The following is a 20,068-nucleotide window of genomic DNA, read 5'->3' as shown; positions in this document are numbered from 1 at the left end:
GCTACTGTTCTCTTCTTTTTGTTTAGGACCAGATGCCTGTATGCAGATCCAGAAAGTCCTGGACAGAAATCTGGGAGTAACTCAGAGAAGTCATGAGCTTCAAGTGAGAAGAGGTGGTTTTGCATGGGTCCCACTGCACCCAATATGGGGCGGTCTGACTAGAGCTGCTGCTCCCACTCCAGCTGGGCTGCCTGATGCCTTGGGCATGTTGGTCTGACTGCACTGCACCACAAACCCATTCCTTAGCAATAAGCAACATCTTGATTTTACCATACATGAGTGGTACACGCACAGCCATTTGCCTGGACTGCAGGTAGTCCAACTGGAAATGCTGCTACCGTGTTGAATGGATTGCCAGTTTTAGGAAATCTATGATAATGCCCTAATTCCTACAATGCCCGTCCCTTTTTCCACCTGAACTCATATTGCAGTGGAAAAACAGGACATATGACTTGATAGATCTGAAAAAACAAGCTTCTCAACAGAAGTTTCACTGGAACTAGTATTTTCACAGAAAAACTCTGATGTTATCTAAGCAGTGTTTAATAGCAAAAATTTGAGTACAGTGAATCTATTTGAAATGCTATGTCTATTATATGCCTCTAAAATGCTGTATGCAATTTTATGGTGCACTTTGCCTTATCTACATCGGGTTTGACAGACTGAATTAATTTTGGTGGTCTCTTCCTTCTCAGAGGATGCACATATTTTATCTGCTCTTCTGACTATGACAGACTGTTCATGTCAGTGTTTAGTATTATACTGTATTCAACCTGTTTGCAATTATTTTTAATTTAATATGAAATGCTTGATGGTTGTTTTGTGCTAGAGTGATTCTTTTACCAGCTCCTGTCAGGGAAGAGATGAGTCTCAAAAACTCTGTTTTCTTGTAACATCTATCAATTAGCACTTGCTATTAGTAATACCGTTACTTATCATATTACAGTTAGTAGACTGGCTAGGCCTGTTTAAACTAGTGAAAGAGATGAAAGGCTTCATATCCCAATTCCTCCCCATGTATTTGTTATTACATCTGCATGTCATTTTTTGACATTCAGCTATTTCTGAATTTTCTGTTTATTGGTCTAAAAAGTATATGGCTTCTTAGGAATATAATTTATATCACAGAGTTATTTTCTTCTTTTTTAATCTTATAACAAATTTCCAGTTTCTAGTGAGAATCATCAGTAATTAAGAAAGCAAGCACATGATTACAATGCTAAAAAGAGTTCAGAACACATTTTCTCTCAGTGGTATCTGTGTTTCTGAGGGAGAGTGAAAGTCCAAAAGACCAAGTTTTCCTTCAAAAGGGAAATCAATATTTTCATTTACATGCTGATGTATACAACCAAAGTATATTGAGAAAGTGCATTTTTAAAATGGGAAAAATTATATTGACAATTTCAGTGCAATTTCTCTCTGATTTCTGTGTCAGTTCAGAATTATGGGACTCAGTGCAGCTTTCTTAATGTCTGGTTAAATAAGGAGGTCATAAATAAGGAACGCTTCTTCTAGATCAGCTAACATTCATCACAGAGAGGGCATTTGTTCAATAGCTGAGTTTCTTTGTTCTTCTTTTTATTATCTGCACATTTCACATGGAACTGACTCTTCAATGTCCCACACAAGGCAGACAGGAACTGAATGTTTCATCTCCTGCCTCAACAGCATGGCTTGATGCTATGCATTGTGCTTACCCTTGCTAAAGTTACCCTTTAAACTCGTTGACAAGAAGTTTATTTTTGGAGACCTGAGAGGCCAGTCAATCTCAGAATTTCTTGCTGAAGTTCCATTGCTTTGAACATATGGCCTGCGATGGAGTTGCAGACACTGCTTTCTTTGTCATGGAGTTTTTAAAACAATAGTTAAAAATATTTAGTATTTAATCAAAGGCTGCAGTCCTCATAGGTGGAATTCATGTAATTGAATATAGATGTCTACACCTAAGCTAATCATCCCACAGTCCCTTTAAAATCAAAAGATGGAAAAGGTTCATTTAAAGAGTATCTCATCCTAAAAGGAACATCTGAAATAGGTTGGATGACTCACACCCCGGATATGCCTGGTTTTTTCCACTGAATAAAAACATGTACTTGCAGGTGTCCAGATTGATCTGCAAATAAAGAATAATATTGCACAGACTACTCACTTGCAATGAGTAACTTAATTCAACTAATGCAAAAGGCTTTGTTTCAACAGAAAACATTTTTGAAAGGCTGAGTAAATGTATGTTCACTAATGGAGCAGTAAAGAATGAAACTATCAGGAATTTTCTGTTAGACAGATGTTGAGCAGTAAAGGGAGGTATTATAAGATCTATTTTTTTAAGGCAAAATCTGGCAAATGATTCAGTGTGCCTGTGGAATATCTGTGCTTGTTGTCTTTCAATGAAAATTTTGAGATTTATAAAGAATCCAGAATTTGGTTGTCAGATAACACAGATACTGAGTGAAGTGTGTAAAAACTTAGAAGAATGAGTCTCAAGATAAAGAACCAGTAGGTTGGTTGGGATACATTTAGTCAGTAACCAGAAAGTTGAACTACAATGTTAATTTCTTGATTCCATCATCATCTTCAGTATCTCTGTGTTCTTAGGATCCAGGATAGCATTTATCTTAATTTTTTTATTCTTAAAATGAAAACAATAATCACATTTATGGACTGAGTTTTGTAGGGCATAATTTATCAAAGTTTATAAAAACTCAGAAGGCTTGCATGAAAAGTGCTATGGAAGGAAAATACAAATACCATTTTAGACTGACTACCTATAATAGCATCTGGCCATGATATTTTCTTAGATCCAGGGGGGATAGATTCTAGTGTTTGCAATCCTGCTGTAGGAAGGTCACATTCCCTACCAGATGTTACACAAAGTTCCTCTCTCTGTTGGCATATAGATGGGAGGTGGAGTCTCCTTATAATTTCTGCTGGTTTTGAAATGATACAGTCTTTGAGTCTGAGCGAAGGGTTTCATGGCAAAAATCTGGCAAATCCTTGAGAAATAATTCTTAGGCTAAGAATACTCTTTGTTTTCTTACTTTGGTTCTTTGCAAAGAAGTCAATACTTCATTGTTTTTCTGTTAACAAGTGACACATTTTTTTTCTTGTTTCTTCTTCTTAAGGGCTCGATTTTGTAAAATGCTGCAATGCTTTGTCTGGGTTGCCTCTTTTCCCCCACTCTGGTGTGTCTTTTCTTAAGGACGGGCAAATTAACTCAGACAAATACTGACTTACTGTAAAATGCAAGTGGATCCCGGCACCATTTCTGTGCTCAGAAAAAGGCTAAATTTCATTTTTAGGTGGAGCAGGTCTAGAGACAGAGATACAGTGGTTTTATGGAGAAGGGGTTACTTTACTCATTAGAGCAATCCTACTGGTTGCGTTGCAGTTGTGAACTGTGCTTAGAGGTTTGGCTGAGAACTCTTGCATGTGATTTAATGAATCCTTGGTTTTTGTTAGATGAAAATCTTACTAACTAGAAATTCAGGATAATCAGATATGCAGCCTGAGCAAGTAAATGGACTCTAGTCCATTTCTGACAGATAAAGACAGGCCCAGATTGTGTGCAGTAGGTATGGAAGACAAATCAGTCAGATTACGTTTATTAGATATGGAGCAGAGAAAGAACTGAGATAACCAGAGTAAGAGATGGTGCAAGAGCTGAGCAGGAGGTGGCAGACAGCAGTGGAAGCAATCATACTTGCTTGCAGCTGGACAAGAAGTAGGAGACAAGTCCAGGGCAGAAGTCATTTGGAATGACTGAATGTGAGAAAAGGGAGTAGAAAATGGGTCTGAACTTTTCAGCTGCAGCCAAGGAAATCTCTTCTACTTGGAAGTCAGGTGATTTGATTTGTCTGAATAGAGCTCTAACAAAACAAAACTTTGATTTGATTCATGGTTGCAAAGCAATTACAGTGAATTATTTGTAGACTAGTGGCCTTTCTAACTTATTGTTCTCCTTTCTAATTACAAGCATAATGACTTTGGCTCAGGTCAGCCAACCAAATTAACAAATCAGTCCTGAAGTGACATATAGCACTGAAGACAGAGTTTGTTTCCACCAGGAAAATAATGGCGTTTACTTGGGGGTTGTTTGGAAAAATCTTTTCCTGGCAAAAAACTCTGTGTTTTTTTTTAAAGTGAAACATTTTGTAGAAACACAGAAATTATGACAAAATTTCCATCTGAAGAAAAGGAACAAAGCAATGTAATGATGTTGAAATAGTTCATTTTTTAACTTCTCTAGGATATAACACTTTGCTTTTGCATTTCAAGACAACATTTCACTTCAATTTATACATTCTGATTTTGTCCAATCAAAGGATTTTTGCTGACCCTAAACTGTTTGTGTGCAAAGCAAAACTTGGTTCCTCCCCATCCCCGGGCATTTTGTTGGATTTGATATAATGATGAATAAAACTTGGGCAATAAGTATTAAGGTGTGTCAGGTGGTAATGGTTAGATCTAAGGCTGGGCTAAGCTGAGATCAGTTGTTAGCCTGGGTCATTTCAATGCATTAAATTTATTTAGTGCCTTAAACCATGTAACCCAAAAAACACCTTTACCTTGCTCAGAGTGATATTAGACTCCTTTTCATAAGGTATTGCAATTACTTTAAAAACTTGCAAACTGCAGCTTGGTTTGAAAATATAATTTGCAAAAATATATGTGCTTTGGTCAGCTTGCTGAGGATGCACTAAATTATTTTGCATTTGCATTGTGTGGGACTAGCCTTATGAGCTAAAGTAATAGACTTTCTTTGGATTCCCCTGAAAACACACTGATATGTGCAGAGTTTTATTCTGTTTGATTTGGGCCCGAGGGTCTAAAATCTTCTATCTTCTGCTTTTTTTTTTTTAGCTATTGTTGACACAGAGTCCACTGTCTCTTTCACAGAGTCTCATTGGGTACTACGTCAAAAATGAAATTGTAATGCTTGGTGCCACTGCATTTTTGTTACTGGTAAATGCTTGGCCAAAAATGTGACATATGTTCCAATAGTGCTTCTGTGATAGTCTTGGAAGTCCAAATATTTAAATGCACATGTGATCTTCAGAACATTGGCTACTCTCATCACATAGATACCACAGTCTTGCCAAGCAAATATCTACCTGATGATCATATATTGTGATTGCAGACTTGTTTTCCACTGCATCTTTAGCAGTTCAGCAAAAGAAACTGTGGTAGATGACTGCAACTCATTTTCTAACATGATACGTGCTGTCCTGGCCCTTCAGGATTAGTGTGAGTGAGAGTTCCTCATCCTCAAGTTCTGTGGATACTACTGATCTTGAGAACATCTTAGTTCTACCTGTTTCTACTTTTGTGTAAGACCTAAAGCGATAATTTGCCTATCACATTTAATTGTGGGAGATGAAGTGGCTGTAAACCTCTTATCAGCCCTGCCTGGTAAGGTATGCATATTCTTATTTTATGTAATGAGAAGGTAGTCATAGAGATATGTAGTTCTGTTGTTCAGGTTAGGACTGCGGCTGTATGTAGATTCTGACATTGATGCAAGACTGGTACAAAGCTATCTTGTTTGCAGACTATGTAAAATCTGTGCGTCTTCTGAGGTCTCAAAAGGACCACTGAGATAGCAAGAGCCCCCTCATGACAGCTAAAGGAGAGGGAAAGTACTGAGTGTCAGGTGTGCTGTCTGCACTGTCCTGCCAACAGCTTCATGTATTTCTTCATGAGTTCACTTGAGAAGGTAACGCCAGAAGTGGACTGTAGTTCAGTGTGTGAAAGAGATGGGTGTGTATAATTTAAATCTGTATCTTATTCCCCTTTTCTTTGCTGAAATTGGTTTCCAGTTACTTTTTTTTTTTTTGCTAGAGTAATTTTTTTGTTTTCTTTAATAAGTTGACTTAGTGGTTAACATGAATTCAGTTATCCCTGGCAAATCTAGGGTGCCTCAGCTTTCATGAAAATAAATAATCTAAAGAAAGTGATGATAAAGACAAATACTTGAAATCAGAGGAAGTTACATAAATCTCTGGATATACAATTTGTTTCCCAGCTTGGGGTCTGGCCCTTACTGTAGACGTTAACTGATGTCCCTTTGAAGAAATGGTCTGTAGTTCTTAGTTATTCTTTATAGGTTCAGTCATGCTTTACTGCCTCTTTTTAACTATTTCATGATAGCAGATTTTCAAGTATTTAAGTCTTTAATATCAGAGGTTCATGCAGACTATTATTCCAGACCTTCAGTCTGGAAGCAGCACAAGCTTTAGGATTCATGGGATGCTCTCAGCTGCTTACAGGTATTTGTTTTCTTTTCTCAAAAATCACTTAGCCAATAGTCAAGCAACCAGAAAACACTGCTATTTTGAGAATGCTTGGATGAATCTGCACAGATCTGTAGGCTTGAACCAGTTTAATAACTAACATGGCACTGTTCTTAGCATCTTAACTGTGACTTAGGAATGCTACGTTTATTAGGAAATTCTTACTAAATCAGTTCTTGCTCCAAGTCCAGACAATTTTGCTTATTTCTTGGTGAACTGGATCAGGCTTTTAAGTGCCCCACAAGCTCTTATGTGTAATTTGATATTTTTATTGAAGAAAAACATCTCTGTGGTTTTTAGAAAAAAAATTGTGGTTTTCCTAATTATGTAGCATAAAGGGGGTCACAGTTGAGTATTCAGCTTTCCAAAACTTGAATGGAGGCAGGAAGCTGGGCAGGTTTCATAAAGAGGAAAGAGCAGCTAGGTCCTTTGCTATGGTCAGCTCTATCTCTCTGGACTAAATCATTTCAGTCAATCATTTTAGCCAAATCATTTTAGTTGGCTGAATCAGGAGTCTTGCTACAGCGTTATATATTAACCTTACCTCTTGGAAATCAGCTGCTTTTTTGATTAAAGGATACTTTATTATACCTCTTTGAAATCTTTAAGAAGACTCAGCTGTATATATTTTTAAGCTTTTAGTCTTTCATAATTTTTCTATGAAATAATGCTGGGAATATTAGAGGTGAAGGCAGCATATGGAGAAATAGGGTAGTTTTGAGTGGAACATGGTTCCAGACAGATAGAAAGAGAACTTTTGAAAGGCTTAGCAACTTGTAATTTGGGGGATGGGAGTTGCATACTTAGACTATAAATGTTGTGCATTTGGGGAGGAATGCAACACTTTTTTATTACTGTTGCCATTTCTACAGGAAGCTCTGAAATGGAATTACATCTGATACATGTGGATCAGTATTTCTTCTGCTTTCCTTGCTTAGTCTTTCATTTCTGGCAAAATCTCACATTAGTCATTTTTCTTCCCCTTCTTCCTTTTCATTTTTCTCAAAGGCTAGAGTTTGAGGAACATTAAGCCTACATAAACTTCTACTGTTGCTGCAAGTAGTGGCTTCATCTTTCTTTTAACTCCCAGTGACTTATTTCCCTTCCCGGTGCTGCTTGCTTGTGACAGCCTTGCCTGGCTGCACAGAGGTGTGTGCCAGAGCAAGGAAGAGAGAGCAGAGTAGAGATAAAAATGAGTAGCTTGGGTAGGAAAACTTTTTCCTGCAGAAGCGCTGATGTGCACTAGCTTCCAGTGATAGTGAATCTTCAACTTCACATTCTTATCTCCTATTCCTCATTTTTTCTCTTTCATATGTATATGAAAAGGATGGACAGAAAGAGAAAATAGGGGGAAGGAGAGAGGAGAAAGAAAAGGAATGATAGAAGGGGTTCCCTTCTATGAGAGGCGGGTAAGTCATTCACTGGGCCAGCTGACATTAGGACATTAGGGTTAGGAAATCGGGTTGTTCAGGGGAAACACTCAGACCTGGGTTAATACGACTGGGGACTAAAAATGATACATACAGTGCAGCTAGGAGCTTTGCTGACTTGAGGAGAAGAAAGGAGTCATCTGCACATAGAGGTGCTTTTGGAGCAGAAGGATAATTTCAGACTCCTTCCAAGGCAGGTGAAATAGAGGACCTCTGGAGATGATAGCAGAAGGATGAGGAAAAAGCCAATGTTCTTGGTCCTGCTCTTGAGAAAATGAGTGAGGATTTACTAATGATGCCTCTGAGAAGCTAACTGGGATTTTTCTGTCAAAAAGGGTCACCATTTTAATGAGTTTGAATATTTAGATGAAAAACTTTCATTGAGATATATTACCCCTTTGCTAACAAACAAAAGATGCTTACGTATCCTAACACAGTCTTTAATTTAGCAGACAAGGCTGCTGCATGTCATAAAAGTTTTCAGGATCAGGAACCATGATTTTAATGTCCCACTTACCACAAATATAACTGAAATATCTTGCTATGGGGTAAGTTCTACCGGAGCCATTAGCTCTTATCAAACTAATTTCTATTTATGTGTGGAGAGGCAGGACTGTTTAACTTGGTGCTCAGGACTTTTGGCTGGGGATATGGGATACCACAGTTCAAGTCCTGGCTCAATAAGTATTTATTTGCACAAAGATGAGCAGCTTGAATCTGTATTTGGGTTGCAATTGAGTAGACTCCACTTTGTCCTGCTGTGTGGTATCGGGAATGTCCCTGTTGTGTAAAATCTCTGTTTTGAATCAGGGAGAACAAAGGTCTTGTATGGCTACTTTCCACATCCCAGGTGCAGGTAAATGGGTCCTCCTAAGATCACAGAAGTTTTGATGGGATGAGATTTGCTGTTTTCTGTCAAGCTCTCCAACCATTCAGTGTCAAAGTGCTGACAACTTTTTTTATAGAGTAACAGAAACTTTCCATTTTGAAAACCTCTAATTTTTTGTGTGAAGTCTGTCTCCAATATAAAGGTTAAAATAAAGCACTGCAGAGTGCGTTTACCTGATTCTTTCAGCTTCAAAAAAGCATAGGATAATCTCCTATTTGAGTGTTTGGTTTCTCTCAAGGTGTTCAAATATTCTGCATGTGTTCTATAGTGTGTTTTCTCTTCCAATAAACCTTTTCTGACCCTTTTGAAAAAGGTTAGGGAAGAACATAGTTAATATAGTTAAGTGATTTATTACTGCTTTCATTTAAGTATTAGCTTATATAAAATTAATCTATAACAGAAGTACTCTTTGACATCATTATTAAACAAGTTACCACAGTAATCATAGCCTGTGTCAAGTCAGGAAGCATTTTAGCTTTCAGGGTTATTTGGTATGGCTCAAATAAGGACACTGTTAGAGTGTCACATTTTTAAAGTGCTTGGCACTAAAGTTATCATCTGCTTTCAAAGTTTTATGGAAGTTTTTTCAATTTAAAAGATTCTAGAATTTCAGAGATTAAATTCTGCTGGTTTTTTGATTGAAAAGAAAAACTTTAAAGAAACTGCTCTTTTTAGAACTTTAGAAATCAGCATTGATTAATTGATGCATAATAGTCAGTTGTTTGTAAATTAATGATTCATTGAGACACAACTGAAGAGGTTATACACCAATGCAAGAAGTGTTCATGAACCGCAGTATGAAATGCATATATTTGCAGGTCTTTATGCAAAAAGCACGTGAAAGAGACTTTAGCCAGCGAAGACTGAGATACTATATGAATTAATGTCCAGTAAGGAAAAAAAAAAGACCTCATGTTCTAACAGGAAACCATTCTGTGTTACCCTATTCCTGATTTGGAGGGGAAACACCAAAATGTTTCATTTCATGTTTCATAAAACTTTTTTTTTAAACAATGTAGTCTTATGATTGTTGGCCTAGGATGTTCTGACTGATTTCATGTTCCACTGAGAATCCATCCAAGGTTGGCAGAGAGCTAGAGCTTATCAGTCCCTAGCAGGACTCCAGCATCCTACTTTCACATGGACAAAAACTAATTAAAAAATCATCCTGGATGGATAGCTGGAGATCCATCACTTCAGCTTCCCTGAAAAAAAACTTAGCTTGGCAGGGAAAAGGTAAAGGAGGAGAGCATTGACATTTTTCCTACAGAAAATTTTGGTTTTATCAAAGACTTTTTTTTTCTCCCTGAAAATCAGTCTGAGTGAACAGTCTAATTATCTCTGACTGTGCCTGCCTTCCCCAGTTCTTTTGCAAGCAGATGGAAGGAGTTCATTTTTATGAATTTCATGTTTCTGTAGTGGTATTGTATTATATATAAAGTATTTGGAATTGCTTTGTGAGGGGATGACCTGTAGGCTGCATTGTGCATTTCAAATTTAAACTTCAGTAGCGATGAGGTCCCCCGAAGCCTTCTCTTCTCCTGGCTGAACAAGGCCAGGTCCCTCAGCCTCTCCCTGTAGGACGAGTGCTTCCTGAGCATCTTGGTGGCCCTCTGCTGAACTCCAGTTTGTCGATGTCTGTCTTATTTTAGGGGGGACCAAAACAGGATGCAGTATTCTGGATATGTCTCAGTGAGTGTTGATATGGGAGATAGGAGTGTTGGAAGTGGAATATTCACTTCCCTCAATTACTGGCTATGCTTCAGGTCATACTGCTCATGCCAGCTGGGGCACACTGCTCATGTCCAGCTTGCTTTCTGCCAAGATCCCCAGGTCCTTTCCAATACAGCTGCTCCCTGATAAAGATATTAAACAGGACAGGTCCCAGGATAGACCCCAGCAGTACTCTGCTTGTTACTGGCCTCCAAGTGGAGCATGACCCATTAACTGCCGCACTCTGAGCCCAATCATTCAACCAGTTTTCCTACTTATCTAGTAGTACAAACATCCAGACTGTAGTGTCCTAATTTGGATCCAAGAATATTGTGGCAGACAGTGTTGAAAACCTTGCTAAAGTCTGTAAATGGCATCCACTGCGCTCCCATCATTCATAAAAGTCGACAACTTTATTTCTATTTAACAAACCTGTGAATCTCTATTAATAATTTCAGTATCAATGTGTTTGTTTTATAGGAGTCCTCTCTTTCAGATTTTCTGCACTGGAAGTGGAGCTTGTAGTAATATGGTCTCACAGGCTGATCAAAATATGTTTTCAATATGTTCTGGTCATAGTCACTCTGAATATGAAATTTAATTTACACTCGTATTGGTCCAGACCTCATGCCTTTGAAGTCGCTGAGGTTTATAACATTGGTATCAAGGAGACCAACCTTTACCAAAGACCCCCAGAGGAAATAAGAGAAATAAACCCTCTCTCACTCAACCCTGCATAGAGAGTAAAGTGTGTGGATCTTCAGTGCTGATAGCAGCACGTGCAGAACGGCTTTCTTGGCGGTACAACACTGCCCTCGGGTGTGCATATAGACCAAGCTAGAGCGCTGCCTCTCCCTGGCTACCTCCTCATACAGTTGCAGGTGTCCTTTGCCACTTCTTTTGCTCTTGAGAAGAACATGCTACTGTGACACTGTTCCAAATGTGGTAGCATTTCTTAGAGCTCTCTTGGCTTTGATAGAAGTTAATATCCTCATCTGATTTGTCTACTCTCTTCTACTTCATGCCTGTGGCAAGTTGAAACACATTCAGGCGCAATATAATGAAGAAGTTGGGACTTCAGAAGAATAACTGAAACTCGTAAAGTTGAGTAATGGTTTTCAGTTGGAGAGAGCAGAAAAGCTAATCCCTTGTGCTGATCCCTAGAGCAAACTTTGCTTAGACCTCTAGAGAATATGCAGTTGGAAGCAGCCAGAGGGACATCCTATTACAAAGCTTAGAAGGAGCAGAGTAGATGCTCACAGGAGAGAAATCCCAATGATCCAAATCCAAATGATGCTTGGAAAGAGATAAAAGTCTCTAGGGAGAAATAGGGGCCAAAGAGCGCCTGGGCTCTGGCACAAGATTCAAGTTTCTGTATATATGTGTGTGTGTGTGTGTGTGTGTGTGAGAGAGAGAGAGAGAGAGAGAGGCTTTAAGGACAGAAAAAGATACCTCAGAGTTGGGTTCTGGTAAACTTTTGTGAGATGCCTAACAGAGAAGGGGGTTCAAGATGGTCTATAGAACAGCTGGCATTTGCTTTTATGAGTCCATGCAGTTAGTAATACTTCTTTTCCTAGACAATCTGCAAAAAGATGATTTTCTTAGTTAATCAGTTATTTGACTCATTACTGAGTTACTGTGGATAACTCTGGACCCATGTTTCAGCACAATACATCTGATAAATATTTGAAATATTAACTATTTTGAGCGGAAATATGCTTGTGCCTATCATTTCTCTGCATGAAAACAACTCTTTAAGATTCCAAAGCAAATGCAGTGACATCAAAATCAGCATCTGTAGATACTTTGAGTTTCATTAAAAGAAGCCGTCTATATGAACTTTGTCCAGTAGATATATAGCTCTGTATATTTGCAGAGACTAGAACCCTAAATGAGCAAGCTCTCACGCGAGAAATTTCTTTTGTTTGCATAAACCAACCTTTGACTATATGAAATAATGATTTGTTTTCTGGCCTAAATTTTCAGGATTATCATTTTTCAAAAATGGCCAAATTTGACAGGTTGCAATATTTTCCTGAATATAGACCAACCATCTGGATATTTGTAAACGGTAAACATTATCATTTACAAATAACAGCAAATTAACCGTATCACAGCTGTTCATGAAAGTATTTACCACGTAAACTTGTTTGAGAAGGAATAATAAACAATATGCAGAAAGGTAAAAAAAAAATGTGAATGAAAATGTTTTATAACATTTAGACTTTTTGGTGAAACAAAACACATTGTTTTGTGTAGAAAATTCTTGCTGAAATGAAAATGCTTGATTATTAATAATTTAAGTATTCTTAATTTTGTGTGCCTTTTTCACCAGAAAGAATAGGAATAGAGGGGAAGAATAAATACACTTTGTCTGAAGTAAAGCAAAGACTTGTTTTTAATCACATTTTGAAATAAATTTGTTTTCATGCAGATGGGAATATATTGTCTGCCTTATAAAGTAGCTTGTGAAATCAAGACAGTAGCATACGAAGAATAAAACCTGACTCCTGTAATGCCTAGTTGGGCTTTGCTTCATATAACAATCCTCTGTTGCTTTGTGTGCTTATTCATGGAAAGAGAAGTTAAGGGTTTTTTAAACATGCATTTCAAACTTGATCATTCATTGCAGTTGTTTTACAGGGAAGAAAATTTAATCTGTCTGCCAGTTTTGTAGTAAAATTCCATGCTGAGATGCGTGATAGGTCACTTGTCTGTGAAGCATGAATTGAAGGAAAAAGAAATCACAGTTCTCAATTTCTCTTCAAACTTAGAAATAGGCAAAACTGAAAAAAAGAAATAAAGCAGTTCTTTGAAGTTCAAAAATCCTACTTTAATAGATTTTTGCTGGAGGCAAAAGTATTTACAGACTATAGCACAAAGGGAAACATCTGCTTGTGGATGGCAGCTGAGAACTGAGCATGTACCACAGTAGAACAACATCTGGCAGTGACACAGTGCAGACTCTGCCTGTGGAAAAAATTATTTGACAGTATCTGTGCAAGGACCATGTCATTTGAAAACTATATTCAGTGGTATGACTGCTGGCAAACTAGTGTTGCTTTTATTGTCCCTTGTTCATTTGGCACTGAAACAAATTCATTGTCACTGAAATCTTTTGACATTAAGTTTTCCAATAGCTCCTCTATAGCAAATTCTCAGTTGCTGAGGATGAGTAAAGTTCTGTCTTCAGAAAATCTTTTCTTTTTCTTTCCTTTCCTTTCCTTTCCTTTCCTTTCCTTTCCTTTCCTTTCCTTTCCTTTCCTTTCCTTTTTTTTTTTTTTTTTTTTTTTTTTTTTTTTTTTTTTTTTAAAGCTGTTTTTTTTGGCTTTTAAAAATATGCTTGGGTGAGGCTCATCAAAAAGCAGTTGAGATGAAATGGGAAGGACTTGACTCAGCACCTCCACTGGAGGCTCTAGCAGCCACGCTGCAGCAAATGAAAGCTCCCTGCTCAAGCCTAATAAATAGCGGGTATTGACCTTCTGCTGAAAATACTGTTGCCCTTTGCAAAGTAATATTTCAAAGGTACTAAGTGTTTAGTTGAAGCTTGCATTCCCTTGAAAGCTTCAGGTTTCTCAGCATGACCTACAAGACAACTTCTTACTATTTTTTATTTCCCTTTGACTCCAGCAGTGCACAAAGTGAGTATCGACCAAATGTCTTAATGATTCAGTGCAGCAAGGGCTATGAATGAACAGTGGTGTAAGGAACAGATACTTCTGATATATAAACAAAATGTCATGCAAGTAAATTTTCATCAGGGAATCAGAGCAAAATGCTGACTTTTCTGGCCTTCTCACCTCAGACTGTGTTAGTTACTTTCCGAAGTAATTCAAATTTTGATTTCAAAAAGAGGGTTTAGCTACCAGCATTTACTGTTTGTTCTTTAATGCCAGCTTTGCAGTCACTCAGGCACAACCAGCTCAATTGTCGTGTAGCAAAATGTAGTGTTTAAACCACAGAATTTTTTCATCTTAAGTTGAAATATGAAATAAATTTTCCTGAAATAAGAATAGTTATTTACATGAGAATATGCTTGCCAGGACAAAAATTGCCCTCTGTTCCAGGTGCACCTTCCTTTGGTGCTGACTAGCATGTGATGAAATACTTGCAATCAATAGAACTGGAAATCACGTTAACATCAAACTTCATAATGATGGCATAGGAGATGTGTCAGAAAGGAGCCCTCCATTATGTCCTGCTGTAGACATTTGATAGTTGTTTTCTGCAGTGGCACAGTGATTTATTGTCAGATTATTCCACTGAGAAGCAGCTTGTTTTATGATCACTTGTTGTTGCTTGAGATTTTAGTTATTTTGAGAGTGGTACAAGACAGATTGTCATGCAATACAGCAGAACACATGTTGCTCTTGTTTTTTAGCTAAAGCATAAGTGTAGCTGATACTTTTAGAAATAGAAAAAAAACTGTGCATATCTGCAAGTGCTCCTTAGCCTGAATATTTATGAAGTTTTGTTTCCTGAACAGTTCATCTATGTTCTGTTTGAAGTTTATCAAAGCAAAAGTCATCAATATCTTTTGGAAATGAGGAGGAGAGTGCGCTTGCAGACTTCCGGCCCCTTTCACTAGCTTGACAGGTTTTTAGGTAATATAGACTACCATATCGAGGTGACCTCTGCTCGACTGATATAGCAAGTTCAGTTATCTATTTTGAGATAACTAAAAATTGCCAGGGCTTGAACATATTCAGTGGTAAATAATATTTAAATACCATTCAAATCTCCACATGCAGGCTTTGGAAAAACCTAGTGGGATACCAGCTCCTAGCTCAGAACTAGTGCTATCCTATCCCTTGTGGCAGGTGACTAGGCCAGGTTTAAATCAAGAGTCAGAAGGAGATGTCTGCCTTACATGCATTTAAACACAATGTTCTTAACATTTTTTGGTTTAGGAATAGAGTTGACCATATGTTTTTAGAGGTCTTCCCTGCTTTCAGGAGATTAATAAGCAAGTTCCTAGGTATTCTCAGGCTACAGGTTGCCAGTTCGGAACGGGTCACAGAAGATGGCCAACACTAAGCTCTGGCAATAGGGTGCTGTGGTAAGAGGCTTTAGTACCTTTGCCCTTTCTTCCTATTACAGCTCTGACCTTACTAAAGTTTCCGTTTCCTCTTCTCGTCTCCACCTGAATGTTGCTTTGGGGAGCCAGTCATTTTTGTTGCACCCCATTGCATCTCTTCATTTTCTTTCCTGTCCTCTGCCAGCTCTATATTGGCCCTTGCCAGGAAAAGGGCATGGTACAGCTGGAGAGGGAAGTGGGCAGTGCACCTACTCGAACACAGCAAGATGCCCAGCTCCTCTCTTAGCACCTAAAAACCACCACCATGACCCACAGAACAGGATGAAGCATTTGATCCAGCCCCTTCTAACTACTCAACAAGTGATTAAAAACTAACATCCATCCTTTCCAAGTTCTAGTTTACCCTCTTTGAAACCCAACGAGTATGAGATTGTAGAAAGCAGCACTTTTTGTCTTGGCCAAGAAAGCTTGTGAATACCTGTTCTAAAATATTTCCTATATCCAGATCTGCTGAAATACTGTGCTTTTAAACTGTAGTCAGCTGTGAATCTGTACCTTTCTCTCTCTTGAGTACCGACAGCCATTTAATTTGAACAGTGTTTCAGTTCTATACCCATCAGAATAGACATGAGGAAAAGTGCCTGACTCCTACCATATCAGTTTAGCTAGCTTCCGAATGTTTTATCCAAAGGACAAACTGAACAAAAGCACACAGTGCCACCCAGGTTCCAGGTCCCAAGTTTCAGAGGAGTTGCGATGAAAGATTGTTAGACTGAAGATAACAATGGTTCAGCTTAAAATGAAAATCTCGTTGCTTTAACAGAAATTTTTTGAGTCAATGCAAAATCTATAATGCAAACAGAATGTAAATTTGAAATTCATAAACCTACACGAGTAATTTATTTAAAATATTTTCTCTCCAGATGGTCATTGGGCTCATTACTATGGCATCTATGAGCAAAAAATGGATAGATTACTGATCAGAATTTTTAAAAGCCAGAAGTTTTAATCTCAGTGAATTCAATTTATTCCTGGCTGCTGTTTTTCATGTCAGAAGTAGCACTTTTTAGTAGTAGACAGGAGTGCTTTTTGAAAGTCTCTAGCCAGTAAGCATCAAAAAGTTATCAGAAATATAAGGGACTGTCAGTAGAGTGGTACTTTCATTATTTTAATTATCGCAGGTTTTGTATGTTTTTTATGAATGGTTACAAATTTTTCATCTACTATACTATCATATAGATGTTGTTATACTAATTAGAAGCATGTTCTGGAGATTCTTGGTTTCTTATTTAGCTTGATATTTGTATAAAAGAATGCTAATAACTCAGAAGACTTTTTGATGCCTGCTAGAATATTCATGCATGATCATTAAGCACATAGTAATAAGCTGTTTGACACACAAGTCACTATATTTTAAGAACTATTGAGAACCTCCATGGTCATGGACATGCAACAGAATTTTTGAGGCTTGTTGCATCTGAAAATCAAATCATTAGGCTAGTGCTGATCTAGAGGTAAAAATGCTTAACTTTCTCTACATAAGTTTAGATTTTGTGCAAAGATTTGATGTTTGTAGTCACTGGATGCAGAGCTTTCTGTAAAGGGTATTATCTATAATCTTTTCTTGGCCCAAGTTATATTTTTCTTTGCTTCTTCATGAGTGCAGATGATGTCATCTCTTTTTCCACAAGTGACAACATATACTTCCATTTGTTAATATGTTAACACTCTATTTTTGAAATGATTCCATGGTCTTTTCCAAAACTTAACTGCACTGGGGAACTTGTTCATTCTTTAATATCTCTGACTCAGTTTTATTTAAATATTACATAACTAGAAGAAGCATCTATATTCCCAAATACTGAAATATTATGAGTCATCATGGAGACTTAAAAGATACTGGATTGTTTTCTTCTGAGTCTTTAGTGTATATTAATATCTTGGTTTTAGGCCTTTCCATCCAGCGGCTGGCTGAAAATTTTTCTTTCTCTTAAAAAAGAAAAAAAAAAAAAAGAGAGAGAGCGAGAGAGAGGGATTAGATTCCACTTTTTCATCTAATTCAGTCACAATTTAAAGAAGATACCATATTTTTGAATATGTGCAAACAAAAACAGCGTTGTTCACTGCAACCTGCAGCTCATTCTTTCTCCTGGCAGATCAGAACTTTGGATTTATGGCCACATCCTCATATAACGATAGCTGATCCTTGCACATTTGAGTGGCTAGATCTCTTAAAAACTTCAAGTGATAAAGAATCTATTACACATCTAAGAAAGTGGCTTCAATGGTTAACTACCCTTCCCCAAAATATGCTTTTTTACCATGGCAGTTTAGCTTCAACTTGTAGTCAAGTATCATTCTACTTCCTCTGCAAAATTAAAAAAGCTGTTTATTATGAAGATGTGTTTCCTACATACATCTTGTTGATTACAGTGAAATGAGGTCTTAATTTTGAAGTCCACTTTATTTCTGAAGGGATGTTGGTGAGCGTTGGGCTATATCCACAAGCCTGCTGTTGTAGGGCTGCTCGTGAGTGTGGAGGCAAGTGCTTGGGTTTGTTTTTGCAGGGCTCGGTACATTCAGCTGCTGTGACGGATGCAGTTATGAGCACTGGGTTCATGGCATCTGTCACTTCTTGGCAGCTTAAGTAGCTTCACAGAAACCTCTTTTATATTGTTGGGATATGTATTTGAGTAAAGAAAGTCAGTGATGAGAATTCAATTACCTAACCTTTAGTTAGGAAAAAGAAACCTTTAGTGCTGAAAATAGGAGGTAGAGAATTATTTCGTCTTTTTTTTTAACTGTAAACTCTTGTGTGACCTGCGTTTTGGATAATACTTAGTTCTAAATGACCTCTTTTGAAATATACTGACATTCATGAGCATATGGAGGAAGAGGAAGCTGGATATTGGCTTCATGATTCAGGAGTTCTCTCTGTTGGAGCGAAGATTACATCCAGCTGTACAGAAATCAGTACTGACTTTTATGTTCTGACGATATTTCAGACCCACTAATTTCCTTTCTGTCTTCTCTCTGTGTTATCCTAGCAAATACAAAGAGACAAGAAAAACTTCCCAGATAACCTGACTTATGGCAATGAAGTGTCCATAGTTGCAGAATGAAAACCAGACAACCTTGGGCGAGGGAGAGGGAAAAGCTGTGGTTACCACTAGGGAGAAGAAGAGTAAGGGACCAAGAACACGTATCTGTAGTGGTGATCTTAATATAATTATCCATCTGCAAGGGCTGATACTTTACGTGTCAGTTCTGAAGGCTCTACAGTCACCACAGAAATTGGAGGGCAAGTGATAATCTTGACGCAAGTCATTAATAAAGCTGAAACCTCTGCTGTTTTGACTGGCAGCAATATAAATGCAGAGCTGGCGTGAATTTCTGGACTAGCAGGTTACTACATTAGTTAGCTTCTGACGTGGACAAATGTGATCTCAGGCCACTGAGGGCCAACAGTTGACACCCCAAGACTTTATTATTAAAAGCGGTGTTCCTTAATTGACTCTCTCTTAAGTGCTGCGGAGGCTGAACGACACGTTCAGACCGCAGTTAGAAGTCCCAGGATCCTGTTATGCTGTTACCAGGGAAAGATGAAACACGCAGGCTTGCAGTGCTGCGAGAGTCACTTCGGCAAGCAGATTTAGGACTGTAAAGTCTGTAAGTGCAATATCCTGTTTGTCCTAATGTGTTGTGCCAGACTTCTCCCCAGTATATCCACATCAAAGTTAATCAGTTATCATAGTGACGTTCATTGGGTTTATGAAGTTTAAGAAGGTCCATAAGAAGTTAAAAGCACATAAAAGAAAGCCATTGCAAGTGAAGGATTCATACAACTGTGATATAGCGATTGCTCCCTTCAGTTCCTTTCCGGCTAGGAAGATGGTTGCTTTTGGATTTAACTGAGAAAATGAGAGGAAAAAAGAAATGCACAAAATATATTTGTTCCTTGTAAAACAGAAAATGCGGAATACGTGGTGGCACTGATAGTAAAATGTTCTATTTGACTTGGCACTAAATGTTCATAAATATTTCATTTCAAATACTCTAAGAAAAGCAAAGGAAGCAAAGAGCTCGTTTCTTAAGCTTGCTGGGGCAGGAGCAGGAGGAAGGCAGGTGACAGGACTCATTACCCCCTCCCATGCAAACAGGCAGCCTGAACAGCATTTTGTCGTTGTGAGGCAAATCACAAAAATAAATTCAGATCAGGTTATTTTATAATCATGTATTTGGCAAATTAAATTTAAAGAGAAACAGGAGTCCTCTCTTTAATGTACATATTACCCAAAGACTCTGAGGGTATCCTGAAAAGAAAACCTTCAGGAGAGACAGTGTCAAGGCTGTTATATTGGGCACGTGGAAGTGTCTCAAAGAGTCCTTGAAGCAAAACCACCCCATCCCTTGCCAAAAATCACTTGGCTCACTTCCTACACTTAAATACACCTTCAGCTACTGTCTTGCCAACATGATGATATTACTTGAGGACAGTTTTTTTAAAGTACCTGGGATTATTATTATTTTTTCCCCCCCTATAAATCTTTTACTACTTCCTCATTCAGCTGACCTGCTGCTTATGACTCTCTGGGCTCACAGAAAAGTCTGTAATTGCTATTACTTTCTTCTCCCAATCTTAAGATTTTTTTTTCTTTTGTAGGTTTACTAGCACATCTCGTTGTCTTCTGGTATAATTTTATATTCT

Source organism: Apteryx rowi, unplaced genomic scaffold (assembly GCF_003343035.1).
Source record: "Apteryx rowi isolate R43461 unplaced genomic scaffold, aptRow1 scaffold_619, whole genome shotgun sequence".
In the NCBI taxonomy this organism is placed as follows: domain Eukaryota; kingdom Metazoa; phylum Chordata; class Aves; order Apterygiformes; family Apterygidae; genus Apteryx; species Apteryx rowi.
This window is presented reverse-complemented; position numbering follows the sequence as displayed.